Consider the following 23,297-nt stretch of genomic DNA (forward strand, 5'->3'; position numbering starts at 1 on the left):
AGACAAGACCTATTCTTCAATTTCAAGTGCTATTTTCCTCAAAAGCTACTGACAACCTCGTTAGCTTATTGCAGTCTCTATTATGTTACTTGGAGAGGGACGTCGCATTTCATTAGACTGATTTAAATCCCATCTGCTGAACATCATAGAACACTTCAAAAGGTAGTGATATCTGCAGATGTTCAAATGAAAACACATTGCTTTGGGTTTATCTTATTATTACATAGTCCTTAGAAAATGAACTCAAAAATACACCTTGAACAATTAGTGAAAAAAGAAACAGACAACAAATATTTCAACTTAAGGATTGGTGCATCCAATCTAAAACTGCATTTGGACAAAGATGACATAATAAAGTAACAGACATGTTGTTCTTATTCTGATTTCACCGATTTGGATGACCAGTAAATAAGCCTAGGAAATGCTTCTTCAATCCTTTGTCTTCTAAGACTCTTGAAAGGTATTTTTTACAGTTCCTTACGGGGAGGAAATGAAAGAAAAAAAACCACAAAGATTTGATTTTTTTTTTTTTTTTTTTTTTTTGAGTCTCCTTACTCAAGGCGAAGTAATTGAATAATGATGGTTGGTAATGTGACCTCAGATATTGCATATCTACTTTTGCAGGTTTGGAAAGTATTATGCACCGACCAAAATTTTATTATATGTATCATAGAATCACAGAACTGCAGGTGTTGGAAGAGACCTCAAGAGATTATCGAGTCCCCTGCTAAAGCAGATTTCCTACAATAGGTTGCACATGTAGGCATCCAGACAGGTCTTGAATATCTCCATAGCAGGACACACCACCACCTCTCTGGGCAGCCTGTTTCAGTGTTTTGTCACCCTCACTGTAAAGAAGTTCTTCAGCATGTTTGTATGGAACCTCTTATGTTCACATTTTAGGCCAGTACTCCCCTTGTCCTATCACTACATACCACCAAAGACAGCCTGGACTCATCCATTTGCCTCTCACGCCCCTTATTTATAAACATCTATAAAGGATACTTGTAAATATTAATTAGGTATCATCTCAGTGTTCTTTACTCCAGGCTGAATAGATCCAGGTTACTCAGCCTTTCCTTACATGAGAGAGGCTCCAAGCCCTTTATCATATTTGTAGCCCTCTGCTGGACTCCTTTTAGGAGTTGGCTCTCTTTATGTGCCCACATTTTATTGATTTTATATTGCCTTGTTTGGTGATGAAGTTAAAGAATGTCCTCAGTCAGTAAGCATTATTTTTCATTCAAGAATTAACTTCCTATGAGAGAAAGAAATAAGGTGAATGTGTTTTGACCTTTTAGGATCATATTCTGGGAATTGTTCTTCATATTTACAACCCATTGCAGGTTTTTCTTATAGTTATTTCTCCAATCTTTAACAAGACCACGCAGCCACAGATTATTTTTGTAGTTTTCCTTGTTCCTGTTTAGGAGAAGATGATAGTAAACACCACCCATCAAGCATAGGGACTGACATGACTTTTAGGATATAATTCCAGAGGAACAGAGTAATACTTGTTTTCGCATTGAAGATTAATGGCACTCTAATTATGAAGTTAGTAGCCAAATAAAAGCAATTTCTAATGCAAATATCAGAATGACTGTAAATCAGAAAATACTGAGTGGAGTAGAGTCTTAATGTTTTATAATCCAATTCTTTGAAAGGTTTTCAACGTTCAGTTTGATAGCACACTGTATAAGAATAAAGCTCTAAAAGGTTTTTTGTTGTTGGTTTTTTTTTTTTTTAATAAATCTGGAAAAAGGTTGCGGCTTTTCCTCACTTGGTCACATAAGAAATAAATCTCTTTATGTCCATATTTCCTTTCTGGAATGTTGATGTGAAGGCAAATATCGGGTTATCTCCTCTGATACCCATATTTCCATGACAACCATTTTGCTGCTGCAGGAAAATTAATAATATTCAGAATTACATACTTGCATCTTCTCAGAAATATTAATAACCAGTGGAATCAAATTCTATCCTTCAGGAAGAAAATAATCAAAGTAGTGGCTGAGTAGAGCATGGGAAGCTTAAAGGAGAAAATATGCCTTACATCTTGCCTACAAATTGCTAGGTGTTTTGTACTGAGACATTTATATAAATCCACACTTGAGTTTCTTATTCAATCCTAGAAAATTCTGTGAAGATACCTTTAATCTAGATATTCTTGAAATAATTTTGTAGGTCCAAATCAAGCCATGTCTGAATTCAGAGGTTTGATGTAAATTCTTTCACGATCACTGTAACTACATCTCTAAGCACACAGAAAATAAATTCCATGTGAATAATCCAGTAAAAGTGTCATTACAATACTTAATTCGATTGTCATTCGTTTAATTATTTTAACTTCCAAAATGCTCTACATGCTTTGTTATTTTGAGCAAGATTCGTCACTAGATTGTATAATTCTGGTATTTCATTGTGCCCTTGCTTTATTTATCTTTCAGTAAAATGTCAAGTTGGTTGATTGAGGAAAAATGTAACTCTGCTGGAGGACTAAGGTTTCTCTACATATATAATCTTGATAATCACTAGTGTACTAATTACTAATTTATGTGCAAATGGCAGATGATTATCTTGCTCCTGGTAATGGCAAATAAAAACCCTCAGAAGTTGAGAAGAGAAAGTGTCATCTTGTTAACAACTCTTGTAGCTACTTGCATGTAGATAAATAGCCATAAAATGAAACTGCAATAGAAGAACATGAGAGTATACCATGTTAAGCATATCAGTAAACACCATCTCCACAACAGGCACTATAAAGGAAAAAGGATAAGGAGCATATTGATAATAGGAGAAATTTGCTTTCGTAATTAGAATAAATCATGCTTTGGTCAGTTCATGCTTCTGACTGACACTGTGTGCATTCCATGTTACTGCACTGGATCTGGATGTGATAAGTTCACTTTGCCCAGAGCAGCTCATATGGTGCTATGCTCTGAAACTGTAGCTAGAACAGTGTTGTAATCATATTGATGTCTTCTCTGTTGTGGACTGGTGCTGGTACAGCATCAGGGCTCACTCCAGCCACCTTAGAAGGTGGCCAATAGGATCAAGATGGGTAAGAAGTGGGGAGGGGACACAGCCAGGGCAGCTGGCCTAAACTGACTAAAGCAATGTTCCATACCATGTGATATCACACTTAGCAATAAAATCTGAGGAATGGGAAGGAGAAGGGAGGGCTCTTGTTATTAAGTCATTTGTTCTTCTGAACAACAGTAATGAGTCCCTACTTCTTGACACATGGCTGAATATCATTTGCTGATGGCAAGTGGGGAATGTTCTCACTCTGATTTTGAATGAATGCGTTTTTCTTGTTTTTCTCTCTTTTCCCATTTTTAATTAAATTGTTTTTATCTCAACCCAAGAGCTTTCTATTTCATTATATTTATTATATTTCCTCTTCCTTTTAGGAGGAGAAAATTGGATAAAAATGGATTTGATGGATGGGCCATTCGGTGGATAAAGAATTGGCTGGATGGTTGCACTCAGAGAATTGTGGTCAACAGCTCATTGTCCATGTAGAGATCAGTGAGGAGTGGTATTTCTCAGGAATCAGTGCTGGGACCAGTGTTAACATCTCTGCAGGAGACATGAACAGTGGGATTGTGTGCATCCTCTGCAAATTTGCAAACAACATCAAGTTGAGTGGAGCAGTTGAGATGCTAGAGGGAAGAGATGCTATTCAGAGAGACATAGAGAGGTGGGCCCATGCCAACCTCATGAAGTTCAAAAAGGTCAAGTCCAAGGTCCTGTACATTAGTAAGGGCATCCCAAGCACAAATACAGGTTGGGCACAGAATGGCTTGAGAATTGGCATAAATCGTTATGGGTATTGGCTGATGAAAATTAATTATCAGCTGGCAGTGTGCACATGCAGCCCAGAAGGCCAACCGTATCCTGGGTCATATCAAGAAAAGTGCGACAAGCAGGTTGGGAGGGGATTCTGTCCCTTTACTCTGCTCTCACGAGACCCCCATCTGGAGTGCTGTGCCTAACATAAGAAGGACGTGGAGTTGTTGGAGCAGGTCTAGAGGAGTGCCACAAAGATGATCAGAAGGCTAAAGCACCTTCCCTACAAGGACAGGGTGAGAGAGTTGGGGCTCCTCAGCCTGGAAAAGAGGAGGATCTCAAACAACCTTATAGAGACCTTCCAGTACCTGACAGGAGTCTACGAGAAAGCTGGGAAGAAACTTTTTATGAGGGTAGATTTAGAATAGATGCTAAGAAGAAATTCCTTACTGTGAGGGTGGTGAGACAATGGAATAGGTTGCCCAGCAAAGTCATGCACGTTTCCTCCCTGGAAGCATTCAAGAATGGTCTGGATGGGCATTTTGAGCAACCTGCTCTAGAAGAAGGTGTCCCTGTCTACCGCAGGGGGGTTGGAACTAGATGATCTTAAAAGTCTCTTCCAACCCCAAACATTCTACATTTCTATTATTCTAGGTAGTGTGGGAAAGTAGTGTGGTAGACTTCAGAATAGTTTACTTGTGATTAAACCTCTACACCTATTTATCTCATAATACTTTCAGAGAACATAAAGTGTTTACCCCAGATTCAGGATTTATCATATTCAACACTGTAATCAAGACATTCATTTTTCACTTTTCAGTGAATAGAATTAATTAGTTACTGATAAACTGATAAAGCAGATAGGACTCAGGGTGAGCCTTACTGGCCGTTCAACATTTGACAGCAATTGTTAAATTTCAACAAAGAATTTCTGAGCTTAACTGACAGTTTATGTTGTGAAAGCATTTATTTAAGTGATTTCTATAGAACTGGGAGAAATAAAAAAGGGCCATGGACCACACAGACTTTCGGATTGGTTTGTCAAATGAAATAGCTTATTGTTACTTAATAAACCTTATTCATTCATTTAGAAAATCTACACCTACTGGAAAACCAGCCTACTGATTCATGAAAGTTTAATAACCAGTACAATTATCAATAATTATTCGCTAAAGTTTCAATTCATGACTGGCAGGCAATATACCCCCTTTAATTTCCAGTTCTATATTGCAGTGTTCCACAAACAGAAATGAAGTAAAATTAGAAATAGAAAAGCAATTTGATAGCTTGAAACTCCAGAGGAAAGAGGTATTCACTACTGTTCTACATTTGCTCAATGAAAGTGTTGTTATGGTGCTCTAGGAAGATGTTAATATTTTGGGATATTTTTTAAATTCTTCATATTTTGTTTGTAAATTATCATTGCAGCCCTCAGGGGTGTAATTCAGTAAAAGACCTGTTTCACTTTGTCACACTTACACTTTGTTCTGCATGGCTTATAAACTTTGTGCTGACTTACTGCACAGGCACATTTCATTGTATTTAAGAGAAGGAAGCATGTGCTAGAGAACTATGTGTAAAATAAGCAAACTGCTTATTTGTCAGTTCTTTGCCTCAAAATTTTGATAACAAAAAGCTTAATATATGCTTTGGTTATCCTCTCACCATTCATTTTTTATGTCAGTTCAAGATACCAGTCCTAAGTGCTTACACTTCTGTATGAGAAATATGACCTATTTCAGAAATCCTCTTTTGAACAAGAGGCTGTGTTTTCAGTCCCCAGGGCTAGAAAGAAAAAATGGAAAATGCAACCAAATATATGGAAAGCAGTATCAAGTATAAGAGTGCATGAAGGACTGCTGTTGTATAACGTGGCTGCATTTCAGGAGGCCTCAGCACCTTTATGATAAAGCTGTCTGACTCAAGGAGAAAGAAGTAAAGCAGGAGGGAAAGACAAATTTTTCACTTCTTCTATTGTAAATAGACTGTTACAGGGCATGTTCTGCAAAATAACCAGTGGTATGCTAATTAGACTTCTGAAAAAATTCTTAATCAATCACAGTAAATCCTGTTCAGTAGCAGTCTCAGAACTCAATTAATTTCAAACTCCGTGATTCTTTTATAGCAGCTGTCTGGATCTGTATTGTTGATAAAAGTCATGGCTGGAAAAGTTTATCACGCAGTGATATCAGTGAAACTGTTTCGTGCTCTCGATTTGAAGTATAGTTAAGAGAAAAAAAGAGTGTGAATTTCAGCTTTGTCATCTTTGGAAAGATGTATCTGGTCAGATAAATTTAGCTAAGCTGTTGTAGCTAGACTCCTGTGGCATGAACTCTGGTAAATACTTTATATTACTACAGGTTACTATCGGTAGGCATATCATTTTTTCCAAAACAGAGATAATAAACATTTCATTCCCTTGAGAAGTTGTTGTAATGAGTTTGTCAGTGATTTTTAAGAAGTTTTTTTTTTTTTTTTTTTTTTTTTTAATTCTGATTTTAAGACCTCCTATATCTCATTGAATATCTTCTATTGTTGGTGTCTAAGAAAGTGAAAGTATCTACAGGTAAAACTTCTAAAATTTTTGATACTGTATTGTTTAACCAGGAATTACCATGGTTACCACATGAGAAGAAAGTAATGAAAAACGTGCTATTTTCTGTAGTGAATTGTTTTCAGAATGCTTCCTTCATTTCTGTAAGTCAATATTTGTGAAGGCACAGATATGTTCAGTGTGTTGACATCACTGAAAATATAATTCTCTTGCATATCCACAAAGTACAGCTTAATGCCCTAAGCAGTGGCATGCTCATTTACTTGAAATTGTCATTGTTTATATAAATGTTGGTGATTTTTTTAATGAAGAATAATATAGCAAACATGATAAATCAGTCTCAGAGGGGGAACATTATGTCTGGAAGTTAAAAGGAGTCTCAGGAATATGATCTCATTGCTTTTGGTTAGAAGCATTAAGTCAGTAAGCTGAAAAAAAACCCCACAGTAATTCTCAGATGAGTATCCATTTATTTGTACCAAGAAAATGGAAAGCAATTTCTGATAGTGCTACTTTTAAAAATAGTCTGTAATAACTGCAAAATGCTAAACTTAAAGCTGGGAAAAGCATCAGCTGTGAAGACGTTATCAGTGGCTGTCTTGATCATGTTCTTGTTAAGTTCTGCTGTGAATTTGTTTTAAATACTATGAGCAGGCCTGAACTTTACAGCTGTAAAGAATTTAAAAAAAAAAAAAAAAAAGTGGATTTATTTCAAATTTAAAGCTTCCTACAAGAAAATTGTATATATTTTTTTAAGTGGGAAAGAGGGAAAGAAACAAGAGAACAAATGTTAACGATGAAGTATTTAGTTTAAACACTTAAAAATTACATATTATTTCCTCATTTTGAAATTTTATTACTATGTATCAAAATTGATAAAAACTTGACAGCCAATAATTTCATACTGAAATTTATGAAATTGATTTTTTTTCTATTCTTACTAAAATTAAAACACTAAATCCATCCATGTCATTCTCTCAAAAGTACTTTTTATAAAAATATGTTTAGATGAATGATGAATCTGTTTCTTTATCAGATCCAGCAATTTCTCATCTATTCCTTCTGATATTAACATGCAGGCACTAATACAGAGCTCTCAAAACTTAGTGTCATTTGAATTTTTATAACTCTTATGCACTACATCTAATCATCGCAGTATGGATGTGGAATGAGAAGCCTGAGATCTCAGTCTTAAAAACTGAAACTGAACCTTTTTAATTATTACGACAGACTGGTACCGTTAGCATGTCTTTCACTCTAATATAGGTCCATAAGTTGTAAGTTACTTTTACACTGTATAGCTTCTGATTAAATCTATTTGCTTAATGTGTGCAGTGATCCTTTCATAGATGGATATGGCACTGTTTCATGACTCAAACACAAAAGCAGTACAGTTGCAGTATACAGCACAGGAACCAGTATGCACAGAATGCTTCTTAGAGGTAATACACAAGTTGAGATTATGTACAAAGTATTCTTTCTGTGTTGGTGGCTTGGCTAATGCTTTGGCTGCTGCCAGCAGAAGCCCATTTCCAACGCTTCACAGGTCCCTCTCTAACTGCCAAATTTCTTTGCTGACTCAGTATGTTCTGCAGCAGTCCTGTTTACTTTTACACCCACTAACACCATGTGAATCACTAGGAAAACTATAATTCATGATATATATATATGTATACAGGCAGGAACTCTTCATAAAGAGATATTTTTATAGTTTAAGGAACACTCCAGTTCCTTCCATCTCTTTCCCTAGAAACTCTGAGAAAACTCCCCGTTTGTGTTACTTACCTGTTGTATCAACTTGTTTCATGCATGCCTACTACATGGCATGTGAGTTTTCAGCTGTTGAACCAACCTATCCATAGCCAAAAGGCAGCTGCAGAAATGTAGCTGGGAAGGCCTGTTGTCATGTCTCCTGTGGAGAGCAGCACCACCAATCTGATTTTTGTATCAGCATGAGTGCTGAGAATAAAGTTTCCTGCTCTTTTTGGGACAGTGAAGGTTTTATCCACTTCCCATGAAGCTGAAGGAGAAGAGCAGCTGCCCAAGGAGAGCTGCCTGAAGATTACCCTCAGCTCTGCTATTATGTGTAGTGTAATCAAGGGGCCACTTCTATACTGCACATTTAGAGATAATCTGTCATACTGAAGCACTCTTGGAGAATGGTGCACAGGAGAAAAGAGCCTGCTGTATCGTTTCAGGATGTTGCCCATCCCAGAGGACAGATTTGATCCTTACCAGAAAGACAAGCTTTTGTCATTTTGTTTTTGCTGGACAAATGATCCTCAGTTTGGGAGTAGCGGTGATTGTTTCCAGTGTTTAATGTAGTGGTTTTATGTAGAAAACAAATAAAACTGAAATACTGTACAAGAAAAATCTAATGAAAGGACCACAGTGTACCTTTAGGAAAGCTGCTTGCAGTCTTAGCTGCTCATCAACATGACATGGAGAGGTCAATGCTGTCACAGGTCAAAGCACTTCGCAAACAAACATTTGTAGTTTCATATCATTCACGTCACTGTTGCAGAAATATGGAGATGAATATCTTGCTCTGAGTACAATACCTTGCTAAGACTTACACATTTTGCATCTTTGGAGCTTTATGGGCTATCATTTATGGCATGTTATTGCTCCAACTGACTGCATATAATGTGATTTTTTTTTTTTTTTATAAGAATGAAAGCAAATAAAGGAAATATTTGCTTTCAACCCGTAAAGATTCAATGTCCTATTACTGACATATTTACATATTGATATGGATATTATTGATATATTCATCGTTCAACATCTTAACACCGGAAGAATAATGTTTCAGGGAGAGGACTGTTCAATATAAAGGAAAATGATTTTGCACTCCAGTTATGTAAATCATATATAGGGAGCTATGAGAGTTACAGGATCTTTTGAATTTCTGGCTGCTACTGACAGCATCCTTGGTTCACTTATTTAATATGGTTCAGTAAATTTTATGAAAAACTAAATCAGGTTCATTTTCTAAACTGAATAAATAACTTGGTGAAACTCTTTTCTGAAATTAGAATTCTGAAATTAGCTTCTAAAACAGGTATAGCATTTGTCTATAATAGTATAATGATATTAAATGCTGTGAATGAGACTGAGTTGTAGCTGAGAATGTAATTGTCCCTCTTCTGACATCAACAAGAGACGGCTGGTTTTAGAGCTAGCAGATTTTTCTAAAACGTGTACAATGAACTGTAAATTGATACTGAAGAATTTTGGAGCATATTTCAGAACTATCTCTCATTGACTTAGACCACTGATGGGGGGAAGCAAAGTTGATGAAAACACATTCATGTTTGCTTATACATTAACCAAAAACGAATGGTGAAACCTTGAGTTTTAGTTATGAAATGAAATTTTGAAATATTGCACTTTAGAAATATCAGAATTCAAAGTATATTACCTGGTCAAGCATTGAATCCATTTCACACTTTTACAATATACTAATACATAATTTAAAATGTAATGTCATATAATTCAATATTCTGAGTACAAGAGACAATAAAAAAGGAAAAGCAGGCAAGACAGAATTTTTCTAGTCAGCATTTGTCCATGGCTTTTTTTTTTTTTTTTTTAAATAGGCTTTCAGTTACATCTAGTATTCAAGTTTGCCATGTTGAGACTAAAGAAGCAAAGATTTCTGGTTTTTTTTTTGGAAAATGGGTTGCTTTCTAAACAAAAATTTAAACCTAATTAAATACTTTCATGCTTCATTTGTAGGGCCTTGTCTTGCTCCAATTTGTAGGAGGGAGAAGAGGCTCTTTTAATATCTATATACCTGGCGTGAGATTAAGAAACAACGGTTCAAACGTTAGTCCAACCAGTTTATTATAACTCCTAATCAGGGAGACAGGGAAGGGAAGGAGAGCGATAGAAAAGATAGGAAAGAAGCAAGAGTTGCGTAAAGCAGGGATGGTCACCACCAGGATCCAGCAGCGGTCCTGTTGCACGACGCTTCGAAGGTCTGAGGCAAAAGCAGCAGGGAGGGGAGCAGCAGCGTGGTCGGCCATGGGCAGCAAGCAGGTATCAGGAGGCAGTCGCGGAGCCAATGCGGGAGGAAGCAGCAGCGCTCAGACAGCAGGCCCAGGAGAGTTTGTCAGCATGCAGGAATAAGCCCACACAAAAGACCACTTCCCAGCCATTAATCTCTCTCTTGTTGCCCCTGGCCTTGTCTGTGTCTGTGTCCCTCAGACAAAGGATTTCTCAGCTCTTGCCCAGGACTTGTCCGTCAAAGTTCTGTAGACAAAGGATCCTTGCCCAGGACTTGCTTGGACTTGTTCATCTGTGTCTCCAATAAGCTTTGAGACAATAATGTAAAAGAATAATCTCTTACAGGCCTGCATACTGCAGTGAATGCTTTGCAAAAGGTTACCATTTCCATGAAAGGATCAAGCCAATTAATATGAATCAAAATATATTATGACACATATACTAATATTGATATATATTATGATTATATAGTAATATACATTATGATATTATATTAATATATATGTATAAAATTGCAATCATTTTTAAAATTTTGTGCAGAGCTTTCATCAAAACTTGGAAAGCACATGGAAGCTAGTTATGTAATTTGAAAGTGAGGAGTGTTCATTAACATCATACTGCCATGCTGCATAAGCTATTTCTGTTTAAGATTTCAGCTGTAACGTTGCAATAATCAACAGGGATTTCAGAATTAACCTTCATATAGCAGAGCAGAAGAGGAAATAGATAAGATTTGCTTTCAAAAATCTAAGTATATATACATTACAAAGAAAAAAAGGTGAATATATTATTAAGTTATTCTTGGTGCTGGTGCCTGCTGCTTCCACTTAACAGCTCTTTCAGAAAAATCAGTTTCTGAGATCAGAGGAATGGAAGCAATTAGAGGATTTTGCGATACATAGGGAGACAAAGCAGCAATCAGTATCTGCTGGAGAGCAGCTTAAACTTTCATTTTTATTAAAGTGACTGACAAGTAAAGATTTGTGATGTCGGAAAAACTTTTGTTTTTTTGGCATTTCTTTTTTGTTTGTTTGTTTCTTTCTTTTGTTCTCTCTTTTCAGATAGGTAAGGGAGTGACTTTTCAAATTTATTTATTTATTTATTTTTTTCTTGGAAAGTCAAGACAGCATCTGGGAAATAGCAAAATAACAGCTGCAGGAAGTCTTGCGTGTCATCTTGTTGTCCAGGCAGCTATGCTTATCATGAGAGCTTAAGATACATTTGTATTTCCCTGTTCTCTGAAGTGATCAAAGGAAAGCTACAAATTTCATAAATTATCTTCAGTGTAGGAATAAGGAAGATCTCTCTGCTTCCTATCAGTGAGTGTTCACTGTGAGTTAGTGAACTAAGTCAGGATTGCAGGGCTGCATATGCTGGTATTATCAAAGAATCTTTAGACATCCTTCCAATCAGTGATTTGTGGATACTAGAGAAACCAATGGGTTTTAGACCAGCTTTAAGTTGCTTTGAGCTGTAAGTGTTCTCCTCCTCTATGTGCACGCCCCTGGCACACTGCAGCTCTCAGCTGGTTACAGCAAAATAATTTGCAGATCCAAAGGTAGCTTAGTAATGTTAGTGGCTTTCTGCTCTAAAGATAATTCACTCAGTAGAGGATATAGTTTAGCTGTGAGTTGTTAGCTCTGCAAGGCTGTTTTCATGACTGCAGTCTGTTAGCCAGAAATGAGTCTTAGTGGTGTTGAAAAAGAAAAAAAAAAAAATAAAAATCCTTTACCAATCAAAGTCAGAATGTGTGTTTTCTGCACTATCATCATAACATTTAAGATAAAATTACCACCAGGAAGTACATGAATTGTGCTCATGCTCTTTTTGAAAGCTGCAAGACCAGGGAATTTAAACAGCTCATTAGCTTTTGACTTGCCCACTCCTCCTTCTGCAATTGATTTTTAGCTGTGAGATTATTTCAGACTGCAGAACTGCTGCTTCTTGCTGCTGCAGTTTTGCTTTGCATTTTTTTTCCTTTTTCATTTATTATTTTACTGACATATAATTAACTGACAGTCAGTCAATTGTACATTCAGTATCCACATCAGAAATACAATGTGTGAGTTGCAATAATTAGCTATTACAAATCTGAATGTTTTGTTCACAGATTTTTCAAGTCTGTCTGAAATTCCTCAGTTACTGCATCATCTAGGTGATGGACTTCTTCCTCTTTGACATAATCAGTTAGCATAATCAAGTTTTGGCAAGTCAGTTTTTGTGCATTTAATACATGTGTATCATTTATACTCCCATTTCTAACTGAACAGCCACTGGTGTCCAGCTTAGGGTAGGCAAACCAGACTTTTCCATAAAGCCAATAAATAAAAAGACCAATGAGATATGAATTGGATTTAAACAAGAATTTCTAGTAGTTTTGGGGCTAGTTCTGTAGACAAAAAAAAAATAATAAAAAAAAAAAGCAACAGTTATTGCATTAGTAAAAGGTGAACATTTTGTTGAGAACTGTGCACATACACAAGGGAGTTCAACAACATGGGCCCATGTTAATGTTAAAAAAGCTATATATGACTTGTGCTTTGCACACTGCCAGGGAGTTGTGGATAACTCACAAGGTTCTGGTCATATCTGTCTTATTTTGAGCTAGGGACTTTTGGGCAAACAGAAGTGGATGAGAAGTGTTGTATCCTTGGCACCTGTGTGCTGTACTGCTGCAGTTTGAATTGGAAGTCACAGAGGAATTGCTTTGACAGTTCAATGGAAAGATTTCTTCCTCCTGAGAGCCTGAATTGCCTCTTCTCCTTTGCTACTCACCTTCAACAGCTTTATGCTTCCCCTTCCTCTCCGGACTCTGTGACAGCTTGTTCCAGATGATCTGACACGTCAGAAAAACTCTCCTTTCCCATTCTGACATTGTGAACAGCAGTAGCCTTCTCTCTGTAGGCCACTAAGACCTCACTCCTAATTTTGTAAATTAGACACACACTTTTTGGCAGCTGGTCTCTGAGATCCATGGCTAAATTATTTTCTAGGAGGTTATCACTGCTGAGGAAGCTGTTATAATGCCTGCAGCTAGACCCAGCATTCAGCTTGACCCTTGTTAAAGATGTTTTTTTGGGAGAAATGCCTTCTTGTTTTAAGAATGGAAAATCACTCCTGCTGCTCCTGCTGACTAGTTTCATTTCTGTAGGCTGTGTTTGGTGCCAGGCTACTGCAGAGCTGTCATTTTGCTTAGGGACTGTGTCCTTTCTAAAACTGCATATTGAATAATTGTCATATTAATGCCTGCAATTCTAGGCATGAGGAAGGAAAGCTGATCCTATTTATACTAAAATAGGGGGAAAGAATTCTGTTCATAAACCTAAGAGTTGCTATTATCTGAGATTTTAAGCACAGAAAAAAACCCAGCATATTTCATTCTTAAAATTATCAGCATGTATCAGAGAAACTGAATTAATACTAAGGAAATAGCAGAGTCAGATCCCAAACATTGACTCAGCACATGAACAAAATAAGACGTGAACAAGGAGAGATCATCTTCTCTCAGAAATAGTGTTAATTATGATAATTTCTTGGCAGCGGGGATTAAATGGGTGAAGAAATCAAAGATATAGCACATACATCAGATCATTTGACTTGCTCAAATGACCTGTGAAATTCAAATTTAATTTTTCTTTATCTTCTAATTCTTTTTTCCCCACCAAATCTACATTTTGAAGTCAAAAGCACTTTGTATGTGGGAATCTGTACTTAACAATGTAAAAAATCAATCTAATGTATTTGGAGTGCTGTTAAATTTCACAAGCCTAATGAACCTGTAAAGCGGTCTTGAGAGAAAAACGCACAGAGAAGTATTTGAATTCTAATGATGCTAAAAAATAGAGTGATAAAGCTGTCTACAGAAATGACGTGTAGTCATGCTTACCACTATATGATATGATGTAAAAGTACAGACAGAGTAAGATTAAGTAGATTAAGTATTGCTGAGAGAAAGCTATGAAAAAATTGTGCATATATTTATTTTTATTCTTATTTTTCTACATTTATGTGAGTAGAAGAATATTCTAGATTCAAAAGAAAATAAGTGTACACACCCATACAATCTAGAACTGCAGGAGAAGCTTCACACAAACCTTTTCAAAGAGGTGGCGCTGAATAAACTGTCCTGTGATCAAAAAAATCAAAATTCCACCAATGGCACCAGGCTCTTAGCCATGCGTTGATCAGGAGGCATTTCCTGTTCCTTTCACTAATTCTCCCTGCTGCGGAAGGGATTGAGTTAACTGGCTACCAAATCTCAGTTTGAAATACCAAATCTCAGTTTGTTATTCAGATATCTTACGAGACCAAACAATTTAGTAGATTGTTGTATCTACATATATACATTCTATATATATAGAAATTCAGAGTGATGTGTTCTCTTTGATTACAGGCCTAAAAACTGATGTGTATAATTAAGTGAACAAACTCTTCACAAGCATTTAAATCTACGGACACTTCCATGATTAGTACCATTTACATGTTGTGTTTAAAAAATTGATTATATGATTGTGAATTTACAGGGCTAGGTTTACACTGACTGTGTCTATTTTTGTTTTGGTTTTTTTTTTTGGTTTTTTTTTTTTTTTTTTTTGTTTTTTAAAGCAAAATCAAGAAGAAGACAATAGTGTTTCACGTCCAAGATTACCTAAAATTAGTTATTTGTGCAGTTCCCCCTGCTGTAAGTTATATTTAAAATATGAAGGATGGAACTATTTGAAATAGTTTCAGCTAAAACATAAATCAGTTGTCTGATGGAAGCCTTGTTTCTTGAAGGAAGCATTCAGATACCTTGGAAATGATGTCTGTATTGTCAGTGCCACAGTTGTATCTGTGCCCCAAGAAAACATTAATCTTCCTCTTTTTATTTTTTTTTTTTCAGACTGGATTTTACAGTTGTGACTGTTGAGTGTACTTCTCCTACTTCCAGTCCTTCCCTCTCCCTATTCTGGCTTGCCAAGTCAAGGGCTAAACATACAGAAAAGCTAGCAAATACACTTTTTAAAAAGTATCCTGTGCTAGCTTCTGAATATATGAATCAACCTCCCATCACATAGATTTTTCTCACTGGCTTCAACATCATGTTCATGAAGAGTTAGGGACAGCAATGTACCAGTTAAAAAATAAAAATCATGAGTCCTGAAGCTTTCAGAATTCTTGAAACGTACCTTATCTGTACACAAAGTCTTTGAGCCACCAGTAATTCTGTTATCTGTCATTTATCTGTCAGCCACAGACTAACTTCAGATATGAACTTTATGCCTGGCCATCACCATTTCCATCAGAATAAGTGAGCTTATTTCTGCATGGCAATTATGTCTTCTTATTTCCTATCTTTTTAGGAGAAGTAAGTGGAAGAATGGATTAGAGGCAATGATAAAATATCACTCCAGTAAGAAAGCTGATGTATTTGAAATTGCATCCCAGTCAATACAGCTTACAGAAATTGGAACAGTTTGGAGGAAAAAGTAGTCTGGTTTATGGTTTTGTCTGTGGTCGTGTAAAATGATTTGTGACCAAGACACTGAGACACTGTATTGTGAATTTCCAAGAGTAAGACACTTAAATTCATTATTGAGTAGTTCACACCAGCCCTTTTTCTCAGCAACAAAGCTGGTTGGACTGGAAGGACTGGAAGGCATGACTTATGAATGCCATCGTATGACACTTGGGCCGTCTATTCTGGAGAAGAGGAGATGGAGAGGCGACTTCTGAGTTGCTCTCTGAATCTCACTGAGAAGCAGATGTAGACAGGGAGATGCTGCGCTCTTCATCCTGATTGCTTATGGCATGTAGGAATGGCACAAAGCTGTGCTGGGGGAAGTTCAGACTGGACTTTAGGAAAAATATTCCTCACTTTCAGTGTGGTTAAATACACCTGACACAATCTAGAGTGAACTGAAAGGAAGGGTTCTATACAAATTTCATAAGTATATGTAGATTACTGAAAATAAATTTGTTCAGATGTCTTTTTATAATAGTTGTTTCATATTGCTTACTTGAATTTTAATCTTCCTTTGCTGTAAACACACTATTTGCATGAGTGGATGTATGGAAATGCTTACTTTAAGAATGTCAAGCTTAATGCATTTATACAAGACACACTATAAAGAATGTGCAATTGCTACAGAAAAACATTCTGCAGGGCTGCACAACGTGCCAATAGGGCTTTCAGTGTGGTTTCAGATATCTTACCCAGCAAAACTCTTAAAAGTTATAGAAAAAACTTAGAAACATATTTCTGAAAACAGAATAGAAACTGATTCTTTGTTGAAGAGAACAGGAAATTTTGCAAGGAACACAATATTCACAAACATTTTTTCTGTGTCTTGTGAAATGTCTCAAAGTCTTTTTTTTCCCTACTAGATTTAGGTCTAAAAAAAAAAAAAAAAAAGTGTACAATGTTAAAGTTACTCTGTATTAATTTTCCTCATTCTAACATGAACATTCCTGCTCATGTATCTTAGTCATTCCTGGCCTCTCCTACTTCGAATTATTCTAATCTCTGCATGCATGTTGTCAGTCAGATTAGCCACGTAAAACTGTAATCCTTAAGAACACGTGATGTTAGAGTTCTAGACTGCATTGTGCAATAATATTTAAGGAATGAAAATCTTGCAGCTAAAATCAGAATACAGCTAGCTGGTATGCTAAGCTTTAAGATGATTAAGCAAATCAGGTCTATTTTCAGGAGATGTAGTGAAGTGGAAATAATCTTTGATAAAATTATGAACATGATATCTATATTCTATAATTAACTGCAAAGGGGTATACTTCGCATAGCTTATACAAGTTTTCTCCCTAATATCTGTTAAAATAATTATATGGACTTATAAAGTTGTAACTGATAGATATGAACACATACCTCTGCCTTTACTGAGATTATATGCTATTTGGTGACTTAAACAATCTGTGGATACAGCCTCTTTGCTTAGAAGAATTTCATCTTCCATTTGTCTTTTTTTGCTGATCAGTGGTTCCATAATTTACAACTTAACTGGCATGAAAATGGGAATCTTACTTCAGCAAAGTGGCTGATTTTTTAATTTATAATCTTGAGCAGCTATAATTGTGTTCTTCATTCATTATAACAAGTTCTTAACTCATTTCCAAATATCGTGAAAAGGACTTCAAAGAGTCTTAAAATAACTTTCTGACTGTCTGTCAGTTTTAGCACTGGCTTCAGTGTACACAGTATAGTTACGGCTTCTGGGTTTGAAGATCCTCTAAGCAACAAAATGCTGCAGTTAGTTTATCTTGGAAATAAAAATTAAACACTGATACTTATGCCAGCTTTTCTTATTCCCCCTAAGCTACTGCATCATTGCTTTGTTTTTTTTGTTCATTTTGTTAGTTTGTTTTCATTTTCTTTTTGAGCTCTGGTGAATGCCAAAGATGTTACTTCTTTTGTTGCCTTTTATCAGTTATGGATAGCACAACTAACACATTTATTTTGTGAAGACATTTGTAAATCGTAAAGACACAAATGTTTTTTACTAAAATAAGCAGAATATACATGCAAAAAAAAAAATCAGAGAAAAATAATAAAATACCAGTAGTGATGAAGTTCAACTGGTCAGGTAGTTTTACAATCAGTCAACAGATTGACAAGATATGTATAGTTTTAAAAATCTTGTAGAAGTAATTAGGATGACTTTTTTTTTTTTTTTTTTTTTTGTCAAACTAAAGAGCAGTGGATTAACGTCTTGATATCTCATTGGGAATAGAAGGCCTACGTTTAGGTCTTTGTTCTATTTGATTTAGAGCAGGGACTTGTTTCTACTCACACTATTGCTCCAAGTTGTCAAGGGTCTGTTATCTCACTTGTGGTGAGGATTCCTTTGTGCTCCCATAGTTTCCATAGCTTTTGTTTCTGTAAGGAACATAAGTGCTTTTGACGCAATAAGTATATTCTCATGATAAGGCAATTCTTTCTTGCTCTGCTCTGAAGTACACAAATATAGATGAATATCTTCTGCAAGGTTGTGTACTGATATGAGACTGAATTGTTGTATTTGATAAGTAAGATAGAAAAAAAATAAGGACTTACCTAAGCTTTTTCTGAGATGGATAAAGCTGTGTGGATCTTAGGAAAGGATTACTGAGAACTGAATGTTAGAAATACAAAGGTATCCTTGTCCTTTTGAGGAAACTGTGCGTTCATTGTAATGTATACATTGGACTTAAGGACATTTGGATTTTGGCTCCAGCAAATAAACTGCTCCTGCCCATCTCATCAGTGAGCTACTTGATTTAACAGTGTATCTAATTTAATCTGTTGGGACTGCTCTTCTGTCTCCTCCATCAATTCAAGATTTGGAATGGTCTGTTTTTCCAGCTATTCTATTATCCTGCACTAACAATAACAACCTGCAAATATTATGCCTGACTTATTCCCTGTTCATCTTGAATAATGTGCCAGACACCATACACCAGAATGAAAACATTATAAACTAAATCATACAACAAAAGAGTTTTATTACCTCATGAGTGACCAGCAGTATGCCCTATAAGTGCTCAAATGTGTCTATGCACTAAAAAAACATGTGAAAGGACTAAATCTCCTCCTGCAGGAGAAGCAATGAATGCACTCCTTCACAGAAATAAAGACCCTTGTTCAAATTAATGCACAAATTTATTACAGAGTCATAGAATGTCTTGGTCTGGAAGGTAACTTAAAGACCATCCAGTTACAAACACCCTGTCATGGACACGGTTTCCACCAACTACACCAGGCTGCCATGGCCTCGTACCACCTGGCAATGAACACCTCCATGAATGTGGCATCCACAGTGTCCCTGGGCAGCCTATGCCAGTGCCTCATTACTCTCTGAGTAAAGAATTTCCTACTAACGTCTAACCTAAAATTTCCCTATTTTAGTCTAAAGCCGTTCTCTCTTGTCCTATTGCTTTTAGACCATGTAAAAAGTCAGTCTTCCTCCTGTTCATAAGCTCCCTTTTAAGTACTAGAAGGCCTCAAGCAGGTCTTCTCCGAACCTTCTATTTTTCAGGATGAACAAGTCCAGTACTTTCTTTATAGACGAGGTGCTTCAGCCCTCTGATTATCTTTGTGGCCCTACTCTGGACTTGCTCCAACAGCTCTACAACTTTCTTGTACTGAGAGCCCAAGACCTGAATGCAATACTCCATGTGGAACCTCATAAGGACTAAGCAGTGAGAGACAATCACCTCCCTCATGCTGCTGGCCACCCTTCTTTTGATGCATCCCAGGATACAAGAGCTCACTGCTGGCTCATGCCAGCTTTCTGTCCACCATTAGTTCTCCACAGGGCTGCTCTCAATGAGTTCCTCTTCCAGTCTGTACGTGTGTCTGGGATTGCCCCAACCAAAAGGCAACACCTTGCACTTCGCCTTGTTGAATGTCATTAGGCTCATGGGGGCCCACTTCTCAAGCCTGTCCACATCCCTTTGAATGGCATCCTTTCCTTCCACCGTATCAACTTCACCACTCAGATTAGTGTCATCAGCAAATTGTCTGAGTGTGCAGTTAATCTCACTTTTTAGAACATGGATGTCCAATATTTTGGCTTGCCTGGACTGCATTGAGTGAAGAAAAATTGTTTTGGGACAATGTTTTGGTTGTTGCTGAGGAATGACTGCATTTCTGGAACGGATCTGTCCTCTCAGTGGGAAGAGTCATTAGTATAATGTGGCAGTGGCAGAGGGCAGAGTTATTTACTAGCTGTCCTGGGTCACATGCAGCTCTCAGGCATTGGATTGGACATGTCTGGTCTAGGTATTTGATAAAAATGCTAAAGATTATTGGTCCAAAGATAGAACCCCAGTGGACACCACTAATCTGTGGTCTACACATGGACATACAGCAATTGACCTTAACCCTCTGGTTTGTTTTGTGAGACCATAGGTTTGAAAAAATGTTATACTTACTGCATAGCAACTAACATACTAGCAAGATTTTCCTTGAATGTAGTCTTCATATCAGTATCAACTCCTGAATATTTTGCTTTGTGTAGCTCATGATCTCTTCAAAGAGCTCACTGTTGTGGTTTGGTTGATGTTATCATGAGTGACAGGGGCTTTCCTGGCCTTTTTTTTTCTTTCCCTACTCCCCTTTTTCGGAAAAAGAAATGGAAACATCTGGTTGCAGTAGCAATTGGTACTTGCTATTCTTCTGCTTGTAATAGACTCACAATGGAAGGATCCTCTGAAAGGCCATATATGGCAGACAGCTGCTTAATGCTCTCTGTTTCTACAGCACTGTTCCAAAAGCCCATCGATATTCCTTTGGATCCTTGAAATACTCTCTCCTAACATAATCTGTACCAAGGACACATGGAGCTCCAGGGCCAGTCACAATAGGCTTTTGCCAGTCTTTTTTGGTAAGGCTCACTTCAGCCTCCAGTGCAGTCAGTTCTTGTGAACCTGCACCTCAGAAATGTAGATTCTGTTCCTTCATAACTCAATGGCATTAGGATGTTCTGTGCACCAGTGTCCAACATAACCTTATATTTTTGTGGTTTTTATGTGCCAGGCCATGTCCTCATCACCATCGTGTACATAGATAAAACCATAACGTAGTACAGGGTGTGAGTTCATTGCTATTCCTTGCTTGAGTAGGAGGGTGTCTGCTCTTAGTGGTTGAGACATTGGTGGGTACACATGGGAAGTGAGATGAACTGTTTTTTGACATAAAAATATATGGTTAATACAGAGTGGTTGTTCTGGGTCTGTTAGCTAAAGCTGTTAAATTCCCTAGCTATTAGAGAATTTACAAGGAATTGTTATGGCTTAGCTAACATGAAAAAATTCAACGTACTACCAGCAATCTTATCCTACAGTCATAAGTCTAATGATTTCTCCAGAAGAAGTCAGAAATTTGTCTTGTGCTGTATATATATGCAGATAATGCAATTTAGACAGTGATACATACAAAAGATTTGAAGCAAGTGTCAGGGTGTCTATTTGCTAAATTAGGTTGCTAAATCAAAGTAGGCATAAAGCAGTGAGCAGCAAGCCTAACATCATGAATATGCATCTTTCTCAAATAATGACTGTAATTGTGAATTCTACATTTTACTGCAGCAATATGCACAAGAAAAATCCTACTTTCAACTACAGTGACTGATGTGAGGCAGTTAAGTTCAATTCTATAATTCGGGCATCCACTGTCTCAAGCCTTTGCCATCCTAAGCTAGTGATAAACACACACATCTGAAATTCCTTAAACATATTTTGTTCCTAAAAATGCAAGTGGCAAGTAATAAATATTAGAGCTTTGCCACATCAGAAAGTATAGTGTTGCAGAGAAAATATTTTCTCACAGAAACGGAAAGCCAGCTCTATCCAAACTAGCTAAAAGTCTGAGCTTATAGCCAAAGGAGAAAAGTATGAGCATCTCTCTTTCAAATGACCAATAGAAGTGTTGAAAATAGGGCCAAGGCTCTAGCATCTTTCTTCTGTATAGCGAAGTGTCAATTTCTAACCCTGTCTTACATTTCATTAAGTTATGCCAAGGAAGTACTGACATTCATTGCATTTTTCATTGTGAAATTAGAAAGTATTTTCTTTCTACCATATTATTTATAAAATTCCTCAGGATGACTCTTACTCGTACAGAAAATGAAATAAAATAAAACAAAGCAAAATAAAATAAAATCAATAAAATAAAATGAAATAAAATTGAATTAAAATAAAAAAGTTAAAATTCCTTGCTATATGCAGTATCCAGGCAACATACTTACATGCATTTTCTATTTCCTTCCTTGCTCATACATAAAAAACTTTCTAAGATATGTTTTAGATGTGGAATGTTTTTAGTTGTTGCATGTTGATTAGCTTTATGTGTTAGGCTGAAGCAAATGAAAAATCATTTTTCCATGCTTCTGTTTCTGCAGTCACTTATCTGTGAAGTTTTCCATCCTTGATTGGATCTTCCAGCTACTGGAGGACAGAGTAAGTAATAAAAACAATACAAGTAAAGAAAATGCAGTGTTAAGAGTGTTGAAAGTTTAACCACTTTAGAGAAAAATAAAATATGAAACAAAGTCAGTTCACATGACATTTTCTGAAATAATTCATCCTGAGATAAATATTTTGTTTGCTTTCCCAAGCTCTGATGTCCACTACAAGGTACCTTATGTTTATGTAAACTCAAATATATTTTTCTGAATTTTATACGACTACTTTTTGGAAGTTTTATATGTTCATAAATATACATTTATTTGCATGCTGTCTATGTCCTTTTTAAAACTGTAGATCTACATTGCGTTGTACTTTCTGTTGAAACAATTATCAGTAAAAATTAACTACCAGCAGGAGCTCTGGAGACAACATGAAAGATAAAATTTCAAAGGTTAATTGTCCAGAGCAATGTAAACTTATATAACTCTGTTTCTCTGTTCTCATGACAAACCAGAACAAAACACAACTAAAAAAAAAAACAAAACCAAACCCTAAGATGGGAGGGATGAAAGATTAGACAGAAATCCTGATTTATTTGCCTGTTGACTGAAAGAAAATTGGTCATTAAGTACTCAGTTGTCCACTGTAAATGTACCAAATAATGAAGAATCTGTAGACAAAATCAGAGGGTTCAAAGCTAGAATTGTTTTAAATACTCACAGCACACAATCTCAAAGAATGTTAGGCCATTTGTGATTATTAAATCCCTTTGTGGGCTAGCAGTCCTGCTGTGCATAAGTGCTTATTTTTAAAAATAGGCACTTGTGTGACACAGATGGACATTGATGGGAAAAAAAAGACTTTCAAGTCCTAAGCAACTGAAATTTTTTCCTTGCAGCTTAATGAACATTTATTTTTTCTGTTTGATGGATTTGCTGTGATTTTTGACGCAGTTCCATTGCTTAAAAAACTGCAGCACAAATGCGCTTTGCATAATAACTTGGTATTATTTTCTCCCACTGATGGGTCTAGAAATATTTTATGAAAGAAAAACGGTTGC

At 36.4% G+C, this 23,297-nt stretch overlaps 1 long non-coding RNA gene across 1 annotated transcript in view; it reads left to right on the forward strand.

Annotated features, from left to right (window-relative positions):
- The window catches only part of LOC122176436, a 61,612-nt gene extending 39,324 nt beyond the window's left edge, over window positions 1–22,288 (forward strand). The window contains exon 3 of the long non-coding RNA XR_006177738.1: window positions 22,231–22,288. This is a non-coding gene — a long non-coding RNA (uncharacterized LOC122176436). The remainder of the gene's footprint in view (window positions 1–22,230) is intronic.
- The last annotated feature ends 1,009 nt before the right edge of the window (window positions 22,289–23,297 follow it).

Source organism: Lagopus leucura, unplaced genomic scaffold, assembly GCF_019238085.1.
Source record: "Lagopus leucura isolate 7727_CA_CO unplaced genomic scaffold, USGS_WTPT01 Super-Scaffold_774, whole genome shotgun sequence".
NCBI lineage: Eukaryota > Metazoa > Chordata > Aves > Galliformes > Phasianidae > Lagopus > Lagopus leucura.